General features: G+C 34.9%; 1 long non-coding RNA gene across 1 annotated transcript in view; it reads right to left on the reverse strand.

The window, feature by feature from the left end:
* LOC150106465 (uncharacterized) overlaps window positions 1–8156 on the reverse strand; it is a 64836-nt gene extending 56680 nt beyond the window's left edge. The window contains exon 1 of the long non-coding RNA XR_016548306.1: window positions 8049–8156. This is a non-coding gene — a long non-coding RNA (uncharacterized LOC150106465). The remainder of the gene's footprint in view (window positions 1–8048) is intronic.
* Window positions 8157–8379: the final 223 nt, after the last annotated feature.

Raw genomic sequence — 8379 nt, forward strand, 5'->3', positions numbered from 1 at the left:
TGCTAAAATTATGTAATCATTTTTATTTATTTTATTATATATGTTTTGTAGCTGATTATAAAAATCAATATTATCCTGTTCTCTTCCTTCTTCTGGGGCATATAAACCAATTATTGTTAAATAGCCTCTATCTGTTTTTATTCTAGCTTCTATTATTCTTTCATTCCATAATTTATAATGTTTTAACTGTTTTGAAAGGGAGTTATGAATCCAAATCACGACTCCTGCTTGTGCTCTTTGGTCTCTGTCGACTCCACTGTATATCACATTAAAATTTTCAGTTCTCATAGTTCCTTTTAATTTCTTTTTTGTTTCAGTGATTACTGCTATTTTAAAGTTTCTTTCATTTAATAACTGGTCTAATTCTATTTCTTTATATGCTATTCTTCTTACATTCCAGTTTGCTATGTGTATTATATTTTGTCGTTTCCATTTTCGTTTTCCCTTTTCCATTCCAGGGTCGTTTCCCATAGATTCAATTCGATTATCTTTTTCTGTCAGCTTACAAGTATGGTTATGTTCTCCATGTCAGGGGACTAGCCTGACGATGGAATAGTTCAGTGGTAGGGCTGCTACCTTAAGGCTTCTGAACTCGCCTTCTTCCGAATTTAAACCCATAGGAGGAATAGGGTATATTGAAGGAGAAAGGGTAGATTATAGAAGAAATATAGTGTAAGGTTTATAGAGAGGACATAGTTGTAAAGCCAGAAATGAAAAGATCCCATGGCTCTCGAGTACTCTAATAGCACAAGGGTCATAAAGTAAGAAGAGTTGGCTGATAAGGCCTTATAGGAAAGATTAAAGTAAGTGGGTCTTCCTCAAAGTAGAAGAAGGAGAGGATAGATCCAGCTAGGGGTCCATGGGAGTGCCGCTTCCCTTACAATCAAGATGATTGCCCCTTATGGCCCTGTTCGTCCACGAGTCCTTATTCAGTATATTCGGACCACCCCATCATATATATATATACACACACACACATGGTGGGCTCCCCTATCCGCCACCCAGGGGACGCGCTCTCTAGGGGTTACAGGGTCCCCTGAGAGTGTATTCTATTTGCCTTCAATAAATCCCGAAGTTCCATAATATCTTCCAATATAGTCTCCAGCTGTGTTATGTTCCGGTCTGGGGTCTTTCCCCCAGAGGCAAAGCTACACGCCGCCGGACGGGTCTCCAGGTTGTGGATCGAGGAATGGCCACCAGAGATGGTGGCTAACTGCAAATAGCCAATAAGCAGTCCCGGACAAGAAGCGGCAATACTAACAGGATGTGGTGGGTTAGTAGGCAACTCCAGTAACTCTATAAAATGCCACAGAAGTCCAATGACGGTACTGCGTCAAGGCGAGCTTAGGCCGCCCTAAGCCTAAATCTATATGCTCCTTTTAATTCCCTCCTAAGGGTTTGTCAAGTGTCGATGTGCTGACAGTAAAAAGAAAACACGATTGAAATCTGATGCCAAAAGTACAAGAAAAAAGACTCATGCCGGCTCGGACGTCGCCCGGTCAAACAAGGTCCGCGTTCCCAATCGAGTAACCAGGGTTGGATCGAAAAATCATTTACTGAAAATAAAGATAAAAAAAAAAAAATCAAACTCAGACCTGTAAAGGATGGAATATCAATTGGCACATGGAATGTTCGTATACTCTGGGCAACTGTAAAATTGCAGTTACTTCAAGAAGAAATGAAGAAATACAGATGTGATATATTGGGTATTTCAGAAATGAGATGGACATTGTGGAGAATCAAATGGTGAAAGAGTTCTCTGGTCAGGAAATGAAAGTAAGCATGAAGTAGGTGTAGGTTTCCTGCTAAATAACAAGGCCTGTCAGGCAATGATAGGATACAAACCAGTTAGTGAAAGAATAATGTTTGCAAGATTCAGTGCCAAACCATTTAATATCACAACTATTCAAATATATGCGCCCACTGCAGAGAGTGCAGATGAAAACATTGAGAGATTTTACAGGGATCTACAACTAGTAATTCATGAGGTGCCGAAGCAGGATATACTTATCATTGGAGGAGACTGGAATGCAAAGATTGGCTATGCTGACAGAAAATTAACACAGGATGGGAAAAGGTTATGGGAAAATGTGGATATGGAGAAAAAATGAACTTGGAGAAAAATGAGCTTCTGGAATTTGCCACGGATAACAACCTGATGATTTGCAATACTAAATTCCAACAAAAAGATTGTCGTAAATGGACGAGGCGCTCCTTCGATGGCAAACACAGGAATATGATCGACCTGATATTAATAGACCAGAAATGGAGAACCTCAGTTCAACAGTGCAGATCATTCCAAGGAGCTTGAGAATATAAGACTAAAACTGAAACAGAAGTACAAAGGAAAGTTCCAAAAAGCTAGAGACATCTCAAAATTAAATGAAGACAGGCTAAGAACACCTTATCAGAACATATTGGAAACTAAGCTTAAGACCTCAAGTGAAAAACAAAATATAAATATAAGAACAGAACGACTGACTACAGTGCTAAAAAAGGTAGAGGAAGTAATTCCTGAAAGAGAAAAGATCAACAAGAAATGGATAACTCAGGAAACCCTAAAAGTGGTTCAGAGAAAAGAGGACTGAAACTTAAAAGAGATAATTCAGAGGCAGCAGATGAGTTATACCGTCAAAAATGCAATGAAGTACGGAAAGCAGCAAGATCTGATAAAACCAAATGGTTGGAGGACCAGTGCAAAGACATTGAACAGTACCATGGAGAACACAAAACTAGAGAGTTCTACAAACTTATAAGAAATGTCAATAGGAAGTGGCAAACAAGATCAGTAGCAGTCAAAGATGAAAATGGTAAAGTATTGATGGACAAGACAGAAATCATACACAGATGGACAAGATATTGCAGCGAACTATATAAAAATCAATTAAATGATACTGCTACAGAAGATCAAAGAACTAAAAGCAATCTCTCCACCAGCAGAGATCTTCGAAAATGACATCTTGGAAGAGGAGGTGAATAAGGCTATAAAACATCTCAAGAACAACAAGAGTCCTAAAAATGAAAACATAATAGGTGAGATGCTAAAATATGGGGGAGAATCAGTTGTAAAAGAAATGCATAAGCTATGTAATGAAATATCGAGATCAGGGTATGCCCCCGAAGAGTGAAAAAAATCGGTCTTGGTTGTTCTTCATAAGAAAGGCAGTGTTTTAGAATGCACCAATTACAGAACTATTGTATTAATGAGTCATCTTGGCAAAGTGCTGATGAAAATACTAACAGAACGCCTGAAGGGGCATATGGAGGCACATCTTTGATGAGCAAGCTGGATTTCGACAAGATCGAAGTACAGTACAACAAATAATACTCGCACTAAGATTAATAGCAGAGAAAGCTCGAAGAAAGAACAAAAAGATATATTGCTGTTTCCTGGATTTCCAAAACGCATTTGATAATTTTGACCAAAATATAACATGGGCTGTCTTGGAATCCTATGGTGTGGATAATAAATTGATCCACCTGCTGAAAGATATAAACAGCCAAGCACAAGCAAAAATTAGAATAGCAGGTGAGACTGGAGATTGATTTGCCACTAGTCAAGGCACAAGACAAGGGGATCCAATATCACCAATCATCTTCATCACACATATGGGAAGAACACTAGATAAGATTAAAGAAGAAGGTGAAAGCATTTCAATAAATGGCATGAGAATAAACTACCTCTGCTTTGCAGATGACATCGTCCTGATTGAAGAAGATGCAGCAAGGCTGGAACAGACATTGCAAACACTATACACAGAAGGAAAAAGATATGGACTAAATGTCAACTTTGAAAAAACTAAAACAATGATATTCGGACAACAGGAGTTACTGAACAGAGTTACGAGATTCCAACCGGAAAATGTGGAACACTTCACATATCTTGGATGCCACATGACGCACATATCTTGGATGTCCTGGACCACCCCAAAAAAGAGATAAAAATTAGAATAGCCAGAGCAGCAACTGTTTTAAAAGCCATGGACAAAATATCGAAGAGCCGAGCTATAAAGATTCAAACTAAACTGCGCATTGTAAAAACTTGTATCTTCAGCAGCATGCTCTATGGATGAGAGGCCTGGGTACTCTTGATAGAATCTGAAAGGAGGATATTGGAATTTGAGAGGGAGTGTTATAAAAAGATCTTGAGAATAAGATAGATACAGAAAGTGAACAATGAGGAACGAATACAACCTACAGACGAATACAACCAAAAGAAAACCTGATCCAGAAAATAATCAAAAGTAGACCACGTCTATTTGGCCATATATGTAGAATGAATGATGAGAGAAAATTTAAAACGTTGCTGTTTGGAATGACTGAAGCAAAGAACAAAAGAGGATGACCAAACAGAGAATCGGGCGATGATATCGTCAAATGGGGTGGAAACTCTATACACAAACTGAGTCATCTTGCACAAAATAGAATGCAATGGAAGAATCATGTCAAGATGGCAGCAGACACCTACGGGCATTGGACCCACGGTTGTTGATGATGATGATGATGTGTTATGTTGTTCCTATATTCTATTAATATTATGCTTTCAAGAATTTTCTTTCGGCAAGCAAGGCCCTTCCTCCATTTGAAGCACATTTACTCATATACGAATATAATTCGTGTATGTTAATGCCATAATATTCAATAAAATATAATTTTAACCATTATTTATATTTATAATAATTTACAATTGTCATTAAGTAGTTTTAAAAGCTACTTAAATTATACGCTTTAAAAGCCACACACACAAAAAAACCTCGCTTGCCCGTGATCGACTAACTCGGGAATCGTTCTAAAAAAGGCTCAGAATAACTTCCTCTAGTCAGCGACTAGACTCGAACTTGAATCTATCTTCGGGCGGTCTGGCGCCTGTACACTAGGTAAGTGTATAGGCTTAGGCGCCAAATGCAAAATTTGGCGCCTATACACTAGGTAAGCTTATACACAAACCATAACGCTGCTAATTATTAAATGGGTTTTAATGGTGATAAAATAACTAAAGTAAATAAAAAATTAAACACTCATGGAAACTCGGTTTTCTCTAGTTTACTCCATTGCTCGCAAGTCTTGTTTCAAATACTGATAATCAATTTTGATCGTGATAAACCAATAACTGTGGCAAGTTCATTAACATCTTGTTTTAGATGAACATTTGCATTGGATTATTAATAAGTTATCACTTATTAATTTTATAGCGCCATGGAAAATGATGCAGTTCCTTCAAAGATTGCAGCCAAGTTCTTTTTGGTCTGCCTCATGATTGTTTTTCTTCATTGATTTCATTTAAGACTATATTTGATAATCTCTGGGAGAGCATTCTCTGGAGGTTCTCCTACCATATTAATTGCTGTTTAATAATTATAGTTATGACATCTTCTCTATGGTTTAATACGTGTTTGACTTGCTAATTTGTTTTTTGTGTTCTGACGAGTATCTTATTTATTTTTCTTAAGAATTTCATTTTGAATGCTTTGAATTTCTGTATTTCTTCCTGATTGAGTGTTCATGTCTTGGTTCCATATTGCCGTAGGTATAATAATTGTTTTGTAGAGTTTTAGTTTGAGGCTTTTTGAAATGCTGTTATTTTTTCATATTTTGTTTAATTTATTCATATTGGACCATCCTTTGGTAAGTCTGTACTTTACTGTTTCTGTGTTGTCGAGGTTGTGAGTAATGACACTGCTAAGATATGTAAATTGCTTTACTTGTTCAAATATACGATTTTCTAAATTTATTAATTTTCCCCCCCTTAATCTCTTCCTATTTTCATTGTTTTAGTTGTGCTTAGATTGATTTTCATCCCAAATTTTTATTGTATTCAAGATTCTGCAACAAATAATAATATCGTCTGCATATTTAATACTGATAGATTTTCATGCCATTTATTTGTAGACCCGGTTCTTCGGGTTTGGTTTTCCATATTTGTTTGAGATTGATAGTAAATAAAATTTGGTGACAGCGGGCAACCCTGCATAAGTTTTTTTTTTATTTTTTTTATTTGAATTTGTCTGTTTTTATTTTATTAAATCTCTCCTGAATTTTATTTTTTTCTAATAATAGTTCGTTTTGATTTTCTGTATTTCTGTATTTTATATTTTCTATAATGCATATATTATTAGTTTATTTTTTTAAAATCCTTTTCCTAATATATTTTCTATAATGCATATATTATTAGTTTATTTTTTTAAAATCCTTTTCCTAATATATTTTCAAATACATTATTTTCTTTATTATTTAATATGTCAAAGTTAAAAAGTTTTGTGAATGTATATTACCGTTCAATTTTTGTGCCATCAATGGTTCTTCCAGTTTATGTTTATTGGCTCTTTTTGTGCGATTCCTTATTACATAATTAAACCTAATTTAAATAACTAGCTTTCAGTATAAAATAAAGCAAACGTAAGTTGTGTTGCATAATGGCAGGTTTCATTTTAGTTATTATGTAATGAAAAGTATTACATATTTATAAATATTCTGATAGATTTATGAGGAAGACTGAATGATATCAGTATGTACCTATTCTTTATATTTATTTCAAGTTATCTTTAAAACAAAAGTCAGAAATGTATTAATGACTCGTCGCAGTGGTGATGATTGTAGCTTGTTTACTGCTGATGTGTATGTATCTGGGCAACTTTTGCCTTTGTTGCCTTTTATTCTTCATGAGTATGAATTTTTATTCACTTCATAGATTAAATATTTACTTTAGCTTTTTCTGAATAAACGCTTTTGATCCAAGTTCAGTTTGAACTATTACTCCTCAATATAACGCATAACGGTACTGACTTGATGGGTGAAGCATAAATGCTTTTCATATTCCCCTCCATCTGAAAAGGAAAGTTCTTGGGGTGGAGAATTATTGAGCTTTAAGCTCGCCCTGAAAGGGAAGTGAGGTTAACTCTGTTCAGCTGAGCATAGAATTAACTTGGGTCTCTTGTATTTGCAGAAATCTGCTTCATTATAGTCTGAAGCTTGCTTGATCAGTGGGTTCGGATGATTAATTGTCTTATTGAAGAACTTTTCAGCTAGGTCATGAAAAAGAGTCGCGATGTAGGGAATGGTGACGTCTCTGTGAATTTGGGAGTTTCTGATAAACCATGGAGCATCTAAACTCATTCTCAGACATTTGTTTTGTATTCTCTGCAGCTTCTGAATATTTGTCTTCGAAGTGTGACTCCAAGCAGGAGATGCATAAGTTATGACTGGGCGTATTACCATCTTGTATATGAGTAGTTTGTTCTGAGTATCTAATTTACTTTTTCTGTTGATCATGGGGTAGAGCTGCGCTATTGCTTTAGACGTCTTTGAACTCATGTGTTCTATATGGTTGGTGAATTGTAGTTTTTTATCCAGAATTACTCCAAGATATTTGACTGTATTCTGCCATGGGACTTTAACACCTAGTAAATGTATATCTTCCTTGATACGCCTCAATATAATATATATATATATACTAGCCCCCCCCCCCCTACGGCGCCCAATCCCCCGAGTTCCGGGATGGTAAGACAAAAAACGTGACATGAAAACGTTTCAAATTTCGGCTTATCTTTATATACAGTATATATATATATATATATATATATATATATATATATTTTTTTTTTATATAATATATTTTTTATATAATAAATTTATATATATATACCAGTGGCGTCGCGTGATCATCTCGGTTAGGTGTGCTATCATGTTTCCAGGAAAGGGGGGGGGAATGAAAAATAATTACATCAATAAATTTTTATAATTATTGATTTAATTAAATAATTACATCATCAATAAACGTCTTTTAGTTTTTTTAATGTAATTATTTGTCGATGTAAACTATAAATACATTATTGTCTTTTTGCATCGATTTTAATAATCTTTAATTCCTGGAAAAAAAAAAGTATTCAAAATGAATAGTTTTTAGCAGAATTTCATATATTAAAAAATTGACCGGCATATTTTATTAAAAATCAACTAATTAATTAATCCTAAATTAAAATATTTGAGTTTAAAAACAAAAAAATCATAAAACTAACAAATAAAACAATATTAAATTGCATAACACTTACCTTTTAAAAATGTATTTTTTTAAATTAAAATTTGTTTCACTATAAATTTACAATTCACATTTCACTCTGTAACTTACTAGACAGAAGGCAAACTAACCGGTCACTGTTCACAAATCAGAAAAAGATGAACCAAAAACAGGAACAAGTGTTTTATTACTGCAATAAAACAGGTGTTCAATGGCTACCCCGCAATTGGCCAACCCATAATAAAATTTTATGACAGACAAAGCATTCCCAGGGTAGAGGGTGTAATATTACATATCGCAATCAACTTTACGTTTATAATTTGTGGAATTTTTTAACCGATCCCCGGGGGAGTCCCCCCCCCGCC

Source organism: Typopeltis vanoorti, chromosome 5 (assembly GCF_054136105.1).
Source record: "Typopeltis vanoorti isolate ZY-2024b chromosome 5, IOZ_Tvanoo_1.0, whole genome shotgun sequence".
NCBI lineage: Eukaryota > Metazoa > Arthropoda > Arachnida > Uropygi > Thelyphonidae > Typopeltis > Typopeltis vanoorti.